The following is a 17,480-nucleotide window of genomic DNA, read 5'->3' as shown; positions in this document are numbered from 1 at the left end:
GAAACACACACACACACACACACACACACACACACACACACACACACACACACACACACACACACACACAAAACCCAGGGAGCCCAGACTGATGGTTTTGGCACAAGTAAAGCATCACAGGGGTTGATGAAATGTGAAGCAACAACGAGAAAAAGCAAGTTATTCAGTTTTCCTTATCATGCAGAGGGGGTGACACTCCAACACTGTATTTCCCGATATGACACTTCCTGACTGGTGAACCCAAGTAGACTCCACACACACACACACATCCAGAGACAGAGAGAGAGAGAGCGAGAGAGAGAGAGAGAGAGAGAGGGCGAGAGAGAGAGAGAGAGAGGCATCTTGTTTGGGATGATGAACACAGAAAACAGCTGAAAAAAGTGTCTGAAAAACAGATTATGGAGCGAGCCAATAAAACGTAGCGCGCAGACGGTAAACACACTGCGGTGCAAAGCTGAACTAATAAAAGTGCGAGGTTCTCATTCCCTACATTTCTTTTTTTTCCACTTGGTTGAAACACTTTCTTTTTTTCTTCTTCTTCTTCATCTGGCAGCTACTAATCCGGTTAGTTTCGATTGGCTCCGGTAATGGCGCTAACCCGCCGCCGCCTCCACAGCGACTCCTCTCCGCGGGACGCGACAGAGAGGAGCGCGCGCCAGACCCCGGCGATGGCGCACGAGGACCCGGAGAGGAAACAGGAAAGAAAAATTCAAAAAAAAAAAAAAAAAAAAAAAAAAAAAGAATGTTGAAATGTGTCTGCAAGCCCGATTAAAGTTGAAAACAATTTTCGTCTTAAGCTTAAAAAGTTTTTTTTTACATCTGTAAAAATAACGCAGATAAGAAGACAGTGGGACGCGCAGAGGAGAAAATATGGAGACTTTAAAAACTGAATCCTGCAATAAATGCTTAAACAACAACAACAGCTATAAATAATAATAATAATAATAATAATAATAATAATAATAATAATAATAATAATAATAATAACAATAATAATAATAATAATGATAAATGCAGTAGTGTAGTGTTTTGAATAGTCTCCTGACTTTTGGCTAAGCTCGGGCTGGGGTTACACACAGGCCATCACATTTAAAGTGCATTTCCACTTTGAGATTTGTTTGTTTTCCTAAAAGACGGGGAAACAGTCCTCAACAATTCAGCAGAAATCCCTGGCGCAAGTCCTTAAAAATGATTTTCTTTTCATTTCTCCTTTCCTTGCATTTTCTTTTTCTTTCTCTCTCTTTCTCTTTTTTTTTTAACTTAGAGCCTACTGCTTTTTAGAAAGAAGAATAGCTGCAAGCAGTAAAGTCGGTTGTCAGAAAGTGTGTGTGTGTGTCTGTGTGTGCGTGTGTGTGCGCAGTGTAGTGCAGTGTAGCGTTTCCTCTTCCTCTCTCTTTCTTCTCTCGGTCTTTTTCTGTCCGGGGAATTGTTCTCAACGTCCACAAACACATTGCAAATACCCGCCGGCCCAGCCGCATCGATTTCTAATTAGACGCCAGGATAATCGTTGGAGAGAGATGAAAAAAAGAGGAGAGTGATAGCGAGACCGAGTAAATAAATATATAAACGAATTAGAGCCCAGATTAATTGAATGAATATGAGCATTAAAAAGAAACAAAGGTGATCTTGGCGGATAAAAACCTTGCGTGGACTGAACGGGAAATAAGGCTCATCACAAGAGGAACACTGGAAACGTGCACAGGGAGGGTGGCGAGCTCATCCGAAGGATTTGGAAAATTACTTGGTCTAAATTAGTTTTGCAATGACTGTATGATGCAGCATCTCCGGCTTATTGGTGATAATTGATTTTCAAAATGTTCATTTTTCCTCCCCTCCAGAATACAGAGCTGGTATGGATCTGCGAGAGAAACACTTGAACGCAGCACAAGAAAGTCTCTGAGAGCAGAAACGGCGATGCAGAAGTGGGAAAATAAGACCTGGATTGATCGTAAAGTGCAAGATTAAACAGATCAACAACAGCATGCGGCGGGTGGAGCGTACATTTGAATATGTGCTCGCGTGCAGATGCGTGAAGTCTGCGCCTGCGACGGTGACAGGCGATCAACCTTGAACTTAAGGCGCACGGCCGCGGATTACCCAACTTCTCTCTGCGCACAAATGTGCCCTCCCTCCCCGTCTGCCCTCCCTCCCTCTGTCTCCTGACAGAGTGTGACAGGGGGTTAGCCGGGGAGCTCAGGTAGCTCGTTTACTTTAATTAACGTTTCATCATCCTCGGAGCAGGACCGCGCGGCGCATATACTCTTTCATGCTGCTCCGTCTCTCATCCCTGTTCTCCCTCCATTCATCACCGGCCCTCCCTCACTTCTCATCTTTTTCTCTAACAACTCGCCATATCGCCCCCCTGCACTCTGTCTCATGTCCACCCAGGCATATAGAGGATAATAATTCAAACACTTTCCTTCCTCGTGCTGTCCTGACTTCCCCTCTCTTCATCCCTGCATCTTCCTCCTCCTTCTCCTCCTCCTCTCTCAACTTTCTCACTTCTTCCCCTCCCGTCTTTCTCCCTCCTTTTTTTTTTCTCCCTTCTTTACAATAATGATGCCATTAACTGCATAACTCCAGGCTGCTTTAATCAGGAGCTGCAGAGGAGGGGGAAGTATACATATCACTATGTGAAGAAGATTCCATCTTTTAAACAAAGTCTGGCGGAACTCCGACAACAACATCTTAATACCATGGTAATTACAGCCAAAAGGTTGCTGTACTCTGACGAAGAGAAAGGAGCAGCGCGGTTATTGAGCAGTATTGATCACCTAATGGAAAATAACCCTCCAGTCGGTGATCGTCATCAGCCACAATAGATAAAATCTCTTTTTCTACAAGCCAAACTACCAGAGAGCTTCAAAAGCTGGAGATATGTATGATAAATCCCCTCATCCTGTGTGTCTGTGCGTATATAAAACAACAAAACGCCTCAGTTGTTTTTCCACAGTTACATTTTTTTTTGTGACTCACCCGTTTTTTTTTTTTTGTTTTGTTTTTTTTTCTGTAAACGCCTGTGTGTAGGAAGAGAGATCCATCCAAGGACAAGTGGGATACACAGCCGGTAAAGAGACCACTCTGACGGAAAAGTGGCTCAAGATGAAAAAAAAAAAAAAAAAAAAACACATTTACACATTTTTTGTGAACAATACATTCCAAAAAGGAGGGCTCCAGAAAATGCATCTTCCTTTAAAGTCTTCAAACTTTTGACTCACAAACCGCCTCCAGTCTATATGATTCTCTTCAGGTCACACAAACTTTACTGTCTTGAATTTGAAGGTCAAAATTCAGTGTCAGTGTCACAATTTCAAAAGTGGCAAAGTTATAGATTCCCGCCTTTCTTTTTAGGATTTCGAAACTACAGTATCTAAAACTTGAATTCCCAAAAAAATGACAGACCTTGAACAATTTCTTCAGTGTGGCTTGAATTTGATTCGAGTTACTAATAAATCTAAAACAGATGTAAAGCGCCTATATAAAAGTGACAATATCAATTGAAATAAATACACCAAAAGTAGTTTTATTCATGATTTTGCATTTAATTTCTTAAACAACTTTACTACAAGCAATACCTCTCTTGGAGAAAAACTCACTTTTTTACTGCTTATCCAGTCACAGTTGGCATGTTGTGACATTTGGACCATTATTTGTGAACAATGGAATTAGATGTATTTCTGAACTATTAATGGTCCACTGGAAATTGTAAATATTTTATTTACTTATTTTACCTGTAATCAGTCTATGTCAGTAAAAGGCCACTATCCATACTGTTTGTTGGATTTACAAATGGGTATAAAATGGGCAAAAGCACTTTCAAACATTGTTTTAAGTCTGTTGTCATGAATTAGGGTTGGTGTGTGTGTGTGTGTGTGTGTGTGATTTTCAGGGTTTAAAGGCAGTGAGGACAGGGCTTCCAGGTCCCTGCAGCTCCTATTGTAATTTTCCAAACTGGGGACTGCGGGGACCGTTTTGTAATATCAGAAACCTTCAGCGGCTCCCACTATGCCATCCAAACAGCTACGAACCGCTAAAACAACAAACAGATACAATCTGTGGACAAAAAGTTGCAAGATAGTGAGATTACCTGAAAATGTCTCATATTTTACTAACTTGTTCTAAATGAAAAAAGGAATGATGAAAATGAATCGATAGGAGCGAGTGCAAAAACTTCTTACAGGATAATCCCCTCGGCGTTGGCTTGGTGCCGGGGGTTTGATAAGACCGTGGAAATGGCAGGTGTTATATGAAGCAAATATAAAATAGGAGCCAGAAATAAAGTCAAATGCGGTTAGACTCATATGGTTCGGTGTGATCTGGGCGTGACTGCGATGCACGGCCTGGGACCCAGCGTGGAGCACTCTGATAGTTTAAACAGTTTAAAACACTTACAGTGGTAACCGGATTTGTAGCCTTGTGGGGTTAAGAACTTGATGAAATCCTCCGTGTCTGCTGGGACTACAGAGGTGTGTGCTCACATACAAATTGCCATTGATAAAGAGAGAAGGGGGGAAGCTCCACCATCAGAAACCTTCACTCTCACACTGGATCACACAGGAAGAAAAAAAAACTCTTGCCAAAGAATCAAGGTATGAGGAGCTTGATTAATTTGAAATAAAATCCCCAACATAGAGACTGATATTGAAATAGGGCAGATATAAAGTTAAATGTGTCTGCAATTGCCATGAAGGAGCAAGAAATAGTCCAAAAAGTCCAAAATGTCAGTGCTTTTTCGTTTTCCCAACAGAAAACACTAATTAGCAAATGTATTGATCGAAGTATTAAGATTCACAGTTTTAAATGTTCACATTAACTTCAATGTGAGTATGTTTGCTAGTTAAAAAACTATAGATACAAAGTCAGGTTCCAACAGCTTGCAACATAACAGAAGAATCTGGTGCTGCATGCATATCACAGTCAAGACTATGATAAAAAAAAGTCCTAATGCAAGAAGGAAATGTGGTAATTTATTCGGAAAAAGAAGAGCTTTAAGGAGGCCGATCCCTTTCCTCTTTTGGCTGGTAGGTGGCAGTGTCTAATGCATTCTCAGCCACTTCTTCCATAGAAGAAGATCACAAGACAGGAAATCTATTCTAGTTGAGTTTCCACTCTTAGCTGATTTGAAAATCATTCAATGGTGAAAAAAATATGCACCCATGAACAAAGAATGGTATTTTCGGTAATCAATATGCCCGTATTTAATATGGCAAAAGTTAGATGCGTCAGTGTTTTGTTAAGAGATCTAACTTTTCATGTCCTCTCCAGGCTAAACGGTTCTTCATGTCTGAATAACAAGGTAATTAGGTCTTTGGAGAGCATTACTGAGAAATATACAGATTTGTTGTCATAGTAACAATAACAAACAAATGGGAAACTTATTTTTGTTGTTGTAGTTTGGAGCAGTGTGGGTACATAACAATTTGGCCAGCTTTGCAATGCACTGTCACTTTAAAGCATAACTTGGCAGGTATAATGTGAACAAACAAATCTGCCTGGTGTTAATTATTATAAAAAACATTTAGTATCGTCTCTTTGCAGAGTTCATGAAGATAGAACAGGTGTATAATTGAGTGTCGTATTAATTTATATATGAATGTAAATAAGGGTTTAGCATGACAGAAGCACAAATATCAACAGCTCATTAAATGTATTGTTTTGTCCATCCGACTGGATTGGCCTCACATATTATATATTAGACCATATTATGCTTCTAAAATGCACTTTATGTTAAATATTTATTCAATATAGAAAAACTTAGAGAGTCAAAACTGTAGAAATCTTCAACAATCATGAAATTTTAAAACCATCTTGCAGCATGTACACCTGAGTCCTGGTGCGGTCCTTCTGGTTTCATGGGCCGACGCACAACAAACACATGAACTCTGGACTGTGAGAAAAACATTTCAGACACGCCCGATCTAAAGTGGAGAGACGGTACGTGGATTAAGACTCCTCGGTATCTCTGATGCTTTTCTTCAGCAGCCAGTTTTTGGAAAAAAACAGTTTCCTCTGTTATCGTTTCTTCCATGTTTGCTGTAACTCTGTCCTGTCTGTGATATCTAACACAGCACGCAGACATTTTGGACGGCTGCAATTCAATTCAAACCACAACACACACTCACACACACACACACAAAATTCAATCGCTCCATCTTTCTATCTGTGTTTCCTTCTTCCACTCACTGAGACACACAAACAAACGCGCACACACACACACACACACACACTCAGTGCCAGTCTGCCCCGGCCCCCGTCGGCCCGCTCGCCTGCGTGTGCGTGTCAAATCGAATCTCCACCTCGGTGCGTGGTACACCTGCTGTGCCGGCGTATAATGCGCTGCATACAGTGAGTGCACGATGACGGATTACTGAATTAGACCAATAATGACAAGTGACACTTCTGTTACCGCTCCCTGAGCCACTGCAGAGAGCAGGGGAGAGGTGTAAATAAAGAACAGACCCGCCGATGAGGAGACACACACACACACACAGAAAGAGAGAGAGAGAGGGAGAGAGAGAGAGCGAGGGATGGCAAGAAAAGAATACAATAGTAGAGAGACAGAGGAAGTCATGGAGATGGATTGGAAATTTTCAGCTTATCTTGTAACAACAAATAAGTTCTTTTTCATTTGAGAGCAACTTCTCTGTCCTATATTGTGTTTCTCTCGGTCTCTTTGGTGACACACTGTTGTCATCGACTCATGAAGCCAGTTGAAAAATAGATCTATATTGCAATCTGTGGTGAAGCTAGACAATGTTTTTTTATGTCCTCTCCTCGATGTGTACGGACTGTAAACCTAAACTTGTCTCTCTGAACACAAATTTGAAGGCAAAAGTCCCACCTGAGCACAGCTTTTGGCTTCAGTTAAAACAAACTCCCGTTTGACAGACAGGACCGGAGTGAGAAGTTTTGATGTGTTTCCCAATAAATATACATGAAATGTAGAGTGTGGTAATTTGTGAGTGTCCACCGGTCGGGGCAACATGTCTGCAGGATGTCTACCCCCCTCCATGGACCTGAGCCTCCGCGGGCCTGTGTTCAGGATACTAAACCATGCCAAATGAGGAAGAGGAGGTGCAATCCTCCCTGGGACCACATGAATAAATCAGCCTACCACCCGGTGCTTTTGTACCAAGGCAGAGACAGAGACTTAAGGCAAGCATGCTCACAGAGAGCTGTAACTAAACACATGCATTCATTTATCCGGGCAGAGGAGAAGCCGCAAAAAACCAGGGACTCCGTAGGTGTGATAGAAGTGAACCACCAGTGGCTGTCTCCCCGCTCCCGCATCTGGAGACTGACTTTATGATACGGACATCAATGAGAATATTTGCGTTGGCGCTCTGTCGATGCCAATTTCACTGCGAGGCTCATCATGCTTGCCTGCATTGTCTCATAATGGAGAATCATTGGGGAACTATAAGCCTGCCAAGTCCTGAAGTCATCGCTCCCACTGTCGCGTTTGGCCCACGAGCCACGGCTCAGAGGACTCCAGCGACTTCTGAAACTCACACACCTCTTCTGCATGCGCTCGCGTCATAGGGAACACGGGAACAAAGGCAAAGCATGTCGTGTGGAAGGCACGGCGGCGAACACACACATGGGTAAGAAAGGGGGGGAGACACAGTGGAAGCACAGCTGGAGTTGGGGAAAGAGCGCCAGGGAGCAATAGGGGGAGCACAGAGGAAGGAAGACAGAAAGAAATATTGACAAAGCCTAGATATACACATAAGTCACCCGACACGACCCGCCTGCTCCCTGTATTTTATAGAGCCGCTCTGCGCTGGCGGAACAGCATGACAGGCCAGTTCCTTCAAGGGAAAATATGGTCCCTCTCTACTCTCCCGCCTATCGCTCCGCTATCACTCCTGTTTTCTGTCTATCCCACCTGATATCATTCTGTCACCTCTGCGCCGGGCTCTTTTTTCCATCATCCCCCTATTTCTTCCCTGCCCGTTCTCGCGCTTTTATTGGCGCTCTACATTCTGGCCGTCATGTTTCACTCCTCCATTTCTATCCATCTTCATGTCGCTCTCTTAATCCCCTCTCATTTGCTCTCCTCTGCCCCTCATCCCTCCCGTTTCTCTTCCCGCTCTCGCCCAGCCGTTTCCACGTTGCCGTCCCATTTCCACCTACTCTCTCCGCTTCCCTCATTCTTCCTGATTCATTTCCTCTCCTCTATCCGTTCCATTCATCCCTCTCCTGCCTATTTGTGCCACATGCATCGCCATCGCTCTCTACCTTCTGGCTCAATCGCCATCTTACACCTTTCCAACTCTATTTCCTCTGACCTCCCTGGTTTTCCTTGTTTGCTTTAAGTTCATCTGTCACCATCTCTCTACCACTCCTGGAAAGTTTATCCATCCATTCCTTTTAAATTCTGTACTTTACCTCAGCCTTTACACTTTTGCCCTTTAGTTTTTTCCTGCAGACTCTTTCTCCTTCCTTGTGGATATTTTTTGTCTCACCTCACATTTTGTACATTCTCCCGCTTTCTTGCTGTTTATAACTGTTGTCTTAACCCTGAGGTTCCTTCTACCCGCTTTTCTCCGTTCTGTCCTCTTTTTTTTTCCTATTTGTTCTTTCTTTTTCTCCTCCTTTCTCCCTTCTCCCTCTGCATTCCAGCCGGCCCTCCCTCTCTCATCCGCAGCCTGAGCACAGAGCCCCATGTGTCGGAATCAATTAGGGCTGAGAGCCGTCGCGGCCGCTCTTTCACGGAGGTAAATATTAAACTGCACCAAGCACCGAGAAGGAAGAGAGGGAGAGAGAGGAGGGGAGAGAGGGAGCCCTCCGTCCCTAATCCACCGCATCGATCAGGCGGGGATGAGGGTAATATATTATTTTGACAAGATACGATCCTCCGACGCGCACCGCTATCCCCGGCGATCGATTTCTTTTTTCTCTCCTTTTTTCTTCCCTTTTCTCCCCCTCAGTGAGTGGGACAGAGTTTGTGTGTTCCTGTGTGTGTGTGTGTGTGTGTGTGTAAGTCTGACACGGGGCGCGTGTGTGCATTTGTGCGCTGTTGTCGGGAGTCTTGGCGTGTGCATGTGCACTGGAGTGTGGATGGGTGACAATAGGAACAGCATTAGGAAATGTGGGGAAGAGATGAGGATGGTGCTGCTAGTAGGTCCGCGCTTTTACAAACAAGCTGCTGTCTAAACAGCTAAATCACACGTTCGGCCAGAGACGGATCGTTGGGAGAATCTGAGAGTCGTATTTTGTGCTCATCTTCCGGGGTATATGCACAGAGCCGTTCGGGAGGGAGGACGTCGAGGTTACAGTTAGCAACGGACTTGAGAGGAGAGCTGACCTATTGTAAAGTTAAGTGTCCTCCCCCGCACTGTCCCCCCCCTGCCTCCCCTCAATATTGCTTTGTAAACTGTGTCTAAATGCTAAATTCCCAGATCAATTTTTTTCTTTTTTTTAATTCAACCTCTCCCCCTATCATCGCCGTCCTCCCTCTGGCCCCCGTCCTCCTCTAACAGCTTCCAGTCCCGCCGTCCTCAAGTGATGGAGGGTGTCCTACTTGCCTCATGTGTGTCTCCGAGGTTGTCAGCATTTATGTGGGTCTTTATGTACAGATCACAGCCTATAAACAGAAGCATGGCTTCTTCTTTGAAGAGGGTTGTGTGTGATTCTATCGGAAATCCTGTGACATCTCCAATGGCAATGTGGTTCTTTATATTAACATAGAGTTCAATCATTTTTTATCGTGGAGCACAATGAGGATCAAGAGCAATTTACTGTTTGTTGCCATTTTAGCTTAACATTTTGATTCTTAACTAAAAAAAAAAACAACATGGCAAATATGATTCTTCAAACCTATTGCAATCCTGAAATACAATAGTAAATCAAATGTGTTAAGATTATGCAAATGTGCATTATCTGGCTGACATTAAACAGTAGGATCTCAGGATGCACTTGAATCTGCAGTAACTTACGGATCAGCAAACGTTATCACTAACAATCTGACGTCTCTCTGCTGGATGTACAACTTCAGTTGATTTGCCTGTTAAATATAGTAATGTATTGTTGGTCTATGTCCTCAACCTCAACAGAAATTTAAATGCACTATTGTGTGAAAATCTACCAAGACATTTCTTCAAATGCTGCAAAGATAATTACCCAATGTGATAGAGGGGAAAAACACAAACTTTGGGCCTGGTCTGTGCCAAAATAAATGCTCTGTTTCTATATGCCATTGCGTGTCTGTGTGTGAGTATGCACACATGCGTTTTCTTGTGTTTGACCTATATCAGTCCCAATCTGTCCTTTGGAGTGTTATAGTGATGCAAACCCGCACAAGTCATGCACACACAGCAGCGCCCAACAAGTTTCCTCTCCCTGAAAGCTCCGTCCAAACAAGTCCGATGGCGCCTGCTGGTTTCTCCTCCAGCTCGCTCCGCTCTCGCTTACTCCTCGCACTCCACTTTCTCTGTTTCTGCCTGCCGAGACTTAGTTTTCCTCTTTCTTTCTGTCCTCTCTTGCTTTTATTGTGCCATTTTCTGCCACTTTGGTCCAAGAAAGGGAGGCCGTAATGCAATCTCTCCCCCCTCTGTCCCCTGCTGTGAGGGAGAGTAGCTTGGCCTGTGTGCTGGGCTGGGGAGGGGGGGAGAGACGGGGTCAAGGTGAGCTCTAATACACTATTGATCCGCCCCAATTGAAAACCTGATGGAAATTTTACCCCCCTCCCCTCTTTTCCTCCTCATCCTACCCTGCACCCCCCACTTCTGTTTTTCTCCCCCCCCCCTCCCTTTTTCTACCCCCCTCTCCCTTCCTATCTCCCACTCGCTTCTTCCCTTATGTCTTTTTTCCTTTCCTGTGTGTATCCTCCCTGGTGTCTGGAGTCTTCCTCTTTTTCTGTGTCTATCCCCGTTCACTCCAATCTGTTTTCTCTCGCGGCTGAATGTCTCTTTCAACCGCTGACCACTTTCTCTCCCTCGCTATCTGTCTATGTCCCAGGCAGCGGGCTACTCTGCCTCCATGTCTTTTAAATCGTGCCTCTAATCATTTCCTCTCCTCTTTTCTCTTCCTTTTGGTCTCGCCATCTCCCACTTTCCAAGTCTGTTCCTCTCCTTTTTTTTTTTTTTTCTTCTCGAAATCCCTCGCTACCCCACCCCTTCCCGCTGGTTCTGTCTCTTGCCCTCCTTTTTCACCCCCCCTCATCCCCCTCTCTGAGTGTGCATCAGATGGTCCATTTCTCTCTAACCCAGTGCATATTGATCCCTATGGCAGTCGCATGCAGTGTGAGGGCTGCGAGGACCACTGCTACAGTGTATTAAACGCCACAAACGCTTTGGACGCGGGGCCCGAGACACGCCTCCCCGGCAGGGCCCTGTCAATAGCTGCTCCCTCCTGTCAACAGCAGCCAAATGGCCTCTCAATCTGGGACTTGTGATGAGCCACAGATTGGTACACAGAAACTGCAATGGATGGGCTTTGAAAAATAGGGAGAATCTTGATCGGAGCAAAGCCAGGATATAGCGTGACATAAAATACAGAAATGTGCATCAGGGGCATTTTCATTATGACGGCAAACTGCTTTTAAAAACATGCGCATTCAGCTGAGATGTAAGTCAATGAAATCGTGTAATACCATTTCCATTCAGCTGCCTAAAACGCTGCAAAACAAAATCTATGACCTCAGTTTTCAATTTGCTCCATTCTTTGCCTTAACAGGCTTCATAATAACGTGCTGTTGTCCTTCAGCTTCGCGCGGCGGCAATTATGTACGTAGTTTGAGTGTGCTATATGCGATTCAAGCGCGACAAACAAAGGAGGCACCAATGCCGGCAGAGCCTGAACAATAGGGAAGGCACCAACAGAAGTAAACCTTTTACAGCTACCCATTACTTTCCCACTTAACAAGACGGACCACAACCTCTCCCTCTCTCCGGCTCTATGCAGAGTTGGCTGCTATCACCGCACTGCTTGAGTGGGAGATAAATGGAGTGAGTATGTGTATGTGTGCGTTTGATTTATGTACTGTTGTGTACGTGTCAGACGCCCCGGCTATCAGGACCACCATCTCCCGATAGACATAGAAATGCTACAGCGGTGGAGGGACCCCTCTGTCGACCCGAGGACCCCTGATACACATCTGGAACAACGGTGCACAGCGAGCAGGGATTGGAGGGGTTTGTTGTGATAGGAGGAGGATGAAGAACAGGAGGAGGAGGAGGAGGAGGAGGAGGAGGAGGAGGAGGGGGAGTGAAACTCTTCATTGTTGCTGTGCTTTTCCTTTTCATTCAAAGGAGTTTTGTTCACCGAGTCGCTCGTTCTCTGTGGGGATCGTTCTCTCTGTGCTGCCCTTCACTCTTTTATGAAAAAGTCACTGTACTTTCACCTTGAACCCAACATTTCGGACTTCTGTCTGATCTTGCAAGACTTATCCCACACATACAAAGAGTCTGAGGGATTCAGGGACTCATGATTCTCCTAAAACTAAGGTGTGGATACAATAATCTCTCAAAAAGTAAAGAAAGGTGTCAAAGCGTCACACCAACAAAACAAATGGTGAGTTCTTTGTTGAATGAAAAGCTTCTTTAAAGAGTGTGATGAACCCCAAATTAAAATACACACTGCTTTTGTGATCCAAGGACAAACAGTAGTCTTTGTTGACATGGAGGAGTTAAGAGTTTGGACTTTGAAATGGACTCTTTGAAATGTCCAGTTAAACAAGTGACTTTGCACCACAACTTACTCAAGAAAATAAGCACCTTAAGAAAGAATCAGTTTTGTCCTTCAGGTCTTCTCATCAGGATGTCTTTATTGAGTCAGGACTTCTGGTTTCATCTTCCAGTTGTGTCTGATATTCAAAAAGTTCGTGAAATTGCTAGACAAACCAAAAAAAAAAAAAAAAAAAAAAAAAAAATCAATGCCTCGGCTGCATTTTGAGGAACATCTCATTTTACCCGATGGCTGACCTTCAGGTTTCAAATGGACGTCTCCCGATTTAAGTCACAGTCACCTACAGTACTTAGTGTGAAACATCTTGTGAGGTATGTAATACCTCAGGTATTTCAGTTTCCAATGCATTGTGTCTAATTTGTCCACTAAGTGGCATTCAGGGTCCAGGCACCTGCTTTATTTTGCCACTTTTCTCTTTCAATCACTCCCTTCTTGTCTCGCTCCCTGTCTCCTCTTTTCTCCCCCGTCTCTTCACCCTCTCCATCTATTTCTTTCTCTCTAGGAAGGAATCAGTCTCACCTTAATTGCTCTTAAATCGGATTAATGACTGACCGGGGACAACTCGACTTAATCTCTCGTCTAGTAAATCTCTTCCTCTCCCCTCTTCTCGTACATCACTCTTATACATTTTATCCTCGGTTACATTCCCCCTCTTTGCTCCCTTTATCTCCTACCCTCCCGTTTTTCTTCCCCCGCCTCCAGCGCTGTATCCCACTCCCTCTTTCATTCTTCTCCACGGGCATCTTTCACCTCTTTTGCTTTGTCACCTCCTTCTTCCTGAATTTCGCTCCTCTCCCTCTTTCCCTCACTGTTCCTCCATCACCCTCTCTGCATGAGAGTCAATCATTCTTTCATCTTTTTTGGATGCACTCGGTCATGCTTCAGCTCTGCTCGTCATCCGGGCCCCTTCATCATTGCTCAACTTTTCTTTTGGCAATCTTTCGACAACTTTCTATCATCCGTTAACTTCATCATCCTGAGATTTGCCAAAAGTCTCTGTGACTTGGCTGTCACTCCATTCCTCCGTCCTGTGTGTGTGTGTGTGTCTTGCTACAAGCTTGGCCGGTCGCAGGGTGTTGTGTACGTGTTAGCAGACGTCGATGTGGTCCTGTCATTGCCTCCTAAGTGCTTTGGCAATACTACGGATCTGCTGTCATGCCAGTTCAAGTAATCTCAATTGAATTACACTGAACTTGTATTGAGACGGAGATAAAGGACACGCACGTGTGTGTGTGTGTGTGATTGCTTTAGGAGCGCCACTTCTCGTGCACCAATATAATAAAAGCACACACACAAAAACTGCAAACACACATACATGTTGGTAACCGAGTCATTTTGATGACAAGCATGAATTGTTATCAATAAAATCAAATTTTTACAATTTTTTTTTTACTGGTTCCGAAAAAAAAACAAGTGACAGCCATGTCATACTGAAGGGATATTTGTTAAGGGTAGAAGGGCAAAGAAATTGTGCCACCTTCCAAACCCCTGCAGTTAAAAAAAAAAAGGAGAGAGAGAGAGAAAAAAGAGGCCAGCCTTGTGGACAAAAGCTCATTTTCCTCTTGGTTGCACACTGCTGCAGGCGAGCTAACATGCCACAGGAGAATTCAACCACTCATACACCTTTGTTTTCCTCAGGTTTTTCTCAACTTTACACACAGCAGCAGAGCCATAACCGACCATGAACCAGGGTTTCTATGTCAGCCCAGAAGGCATGTGCATGGCCTGTCCAGCCCGGGGCGAATCTCGGAGCCACAAAGTCGCCCGCTTCTTGTGATTGCGGCAGACAAAAAGTAGAATCTGTCATTTCCAAAATGCAACCGCATTTGTTGACCTTCCAGTTTTGCTTTGGGGTCATTTCCACGTCTTCACCTCGCTTCCATTTCTCTCCGCTCGTCAACTCCTCCAAAGCTGCCACAACTAACCCCCTCGACACCCCCGGCTCCAAACCTTTCTGCATGTCCGTCTGCTCCGCGGTGCTCCCTCTCTCTCTCTCTCTCTCTCCCTCTCTCTCTCTCTGAGCAGTCAGGATTAAGCATTTATCTCGGTGGTCCTCCTTTCGGCCCTAAACGCCCGTGAGGATGATAAGAGTCGCTGGGATTTGTCAAATTGTGCGCCATTGATTAAGTGACCTTTCACGCCTGCAAGTCTCTCAGCCACTCCACTAACTGCCGACAGGCGAGATAGAGAGATAGATGGATACATCTGGCTGTTATTATTGTGTACAAGTTTGTAGTTACCAGGTGTGGCAGCGAGAGACGACAGGGTATGAGGGCCATGGGAGGAGGGGGGGGATGCTGAGGGAATGGGGGGGGGGGGGGGGGGGGGGGGGGAGATTGAAGATGGTGGAAAAGATATGGAGGAGTCCTTCAGTTGCCCTATAGGCTTTGTATGTAACAGGTAGAAGAAGTGTGTCTACGAGCGAGCAGTAATGAGTGCTGAATAATGAATAATGAAACACAAATTTTTAGGAGCGCCAAGGGGCTAATATCGGGCAGGAAGAATTAGGGGTGGGGGGGTGGGGGGTGAAGATGAGCCGAAGGAAGCGTTCAGACGTCGACTCGCTGGAGGAGAAGCTCACATGTGGTCGGGAATGGCCAAAGGCTATTGCATGGCGAATTGGACACCTTTGATTATATTTACAGAGGTTTGTACTTCTTACACCTCTGACAACTTCTGAAAATCAGAAACAGGCATGAATCCTGAAATGTATATTGCTAATCAAAAAAAGCAAACAACTAAATTTTGCCCAAACCAAAACTGAAACAACACTCGACTGGTGGAGCAGCAGCTTGTGTTCCTATTTCTTTAGAGTTTTCCCAAAAAGTGTTGCATTATGCCTAATCTTTTACATGTATCGCTGCTCATGCACCTCAGATTGCTTTGTCCCTTGACTGTCCTTGTCCACATTCTTGCACATTTTTTCTTATTGTTGCAATAATTTAAATAAACACCAATGAAAATCACTTGTTGCTCTGATATATAGTGAAGACGTGAAACTGAAGAATCTATGAAAAGAAAAACTGAATGACAACACTGAATAATTCCCCACAATTTTCAGCTTGTTGCCCTGTGAATACAGAAGTCAGGCACGTTGAGAAAGGGTGTTAAATGTGCAGAAAAAATATTTTTACGATTCCAAATAGCTTTGGTAAAAAAAAAACAAAAAAAAACTGTGGCCACTTTTTAAAGCAACAATCAACAATGACTGATCTCATCAGAAAACATCTTGACCTGAAATGACCTCATATTTCAGTAATATAATATTGATTACTCCCGGCTGTAACTTAATGTGCGCTGCTTTAAAACACCAAGAAAACACAGGTGTCGAAGAGAAGGAGAAAAGACAAACGTCCTAGAAAGAGGAGGAAGTTCGCCCACCTGGACCTCCGCGTCGCCCCGCCTCAGAGATGCACCTGAGGCCGAAGCCCGACCACCGTCTCTCGGACTGGACTTTGGAGTTTCTCCGCCGCTGCGCTCGATCCGACCCGGGAGGGAGGAGGCGAGGAGGGGACGCGCCGCTGTCTCACCGCAAGCAGGCGTCACTTCAAAAAAAAAATAAAAAAAAAAAAGAGAGAGAAAAAATTTGATATTTTATCTGTAAAGTTTGTGGAAGCGGTGGTTTGTATTTCTAAATTGAAATGAGGAATGAAATTAAGCTGGATAACAAGTTTTACAGACTTTGGCCCTGCTGAGCGCAGCCGATCTGTGGACGCGCGTGCGGACGTCTCCCCGGTGGACCAACGCTGCCTCACACACCACAGATCAATCACTTTATTGACTCCTTACTGTCATACAGAATGGCAGACGGCGGGAGAGGCGACGTGATGCCACCATGAGCTTTCTCCAATAGTCATAATGACTCCGCGTGTCTTCTGGCACGCATTGGCAAATGACCTTACCGCGCGCAAGAAAGCGCCTCCTTGACTTGACATCAAGATGAAATTCCCTCGAAATCCATATCGGAGTCCTTTATTTTCCCGTATTTATCTTAAAGTGTTGAGAGATGTATTTTAGAAGGGGGGTGGCGCGTTTTACGCACAGGATGCATCTGCGGTTATTGGCGCGCGGAGCGGAAACGGAGGACTTGGATGCAGCTTCGGCGCGAGGCTTTGCTGTCTTGTTATCGATATGTGGAGAAGCTCGCTGGAAAGGATATTGACCGCACTAACTAGCCGAACTTTGATCATACGAAATTGCTTTCCAGATGACAACACATTAAGGATGAGAGCATTTTTAAAAAATCAAACCCGCCTCTCGCACCTGTCAGAAGTTTCTTTTCCGAGAGGCAAGGAGATGAGGAGAGGTGAGAGCCCCAATATCCACCGGCTTGATGGAGAAAAGAAAACCGATAGTATATTTCCAAAAAGAGGCAATCAAACGGGAGGAAACCCATCAAGAAAGAATTATCAAGCAAGGAAGTATGCATCTGAAATTTTAATTTCTCGGCAACGATCTGTGAGTCTGACACGAAAAGAAAGTTCGCACATGAGAAGATGGGAAAAACCCAGAAAACTCGGAAAACCCAGAATTTAGAACAAAATATTAATTCCAGCAAAAACATAAGACAGCAAAGGCCGTAAGGGTAAAGGAAACATTTACTTTAGGATTTTGATCCATATAAATATAGAGATGGATAAATAAACCAAGGATAACTATTAAATTTATCTTCACCGTTACAGATCCAAAAAATAAATTTTATTAAAAAAAAACAAAGTAGGATTATGACATAAATAAACTGACGATATCGGGAAGAGGAACAATATCGGATTTCAAATTTAAAAGTAAAA

General features: G+C 44.3%; 1 protein-coding gene across 1 annotated transcript in view; it reads right to left on the bottom strand.

Moving 5' to 3' along the window:
• The window catches only part of erfl1 (Ets2 repressor factor like 1), a 37,383-nt gene extending 21,197 nt beyond the window's left edge, over positions 1–16,186 (bottom strand). Inside the window, exon 1 of the mRNA XM_030103691.1 lies at positions 16,072–16,186. The gene's annotated coding sequence lies outside the window, so the exon portion shown is untranslated. The remainder of the gene's footprint in view (positions 1–16,071) is intronic.
• Between the last annotated feature and the right edge of the window lie 1,294 nt (positions 16,187–17,480).

The sequence above is a fragment of the Salarias fasciatus genome, chromosome 11 (genome assembly GCF_902148845.1).
Source record: "Salarias fasciatus chromosome 11, fSalaFa1.1, whole genome shotgun sequence".
Lineage (NCBI taxonomy): Eukaryota > Metazoa > Chordata > Actinopteri > Blenniiformes > Blenniidae > Salarias > Salarias fasciatus.
The sequence above is the reverse complement of the archived record's forward strand: the minus strand, read 5'-3'. Positions and strand labels throughout refer to the sequence as shown.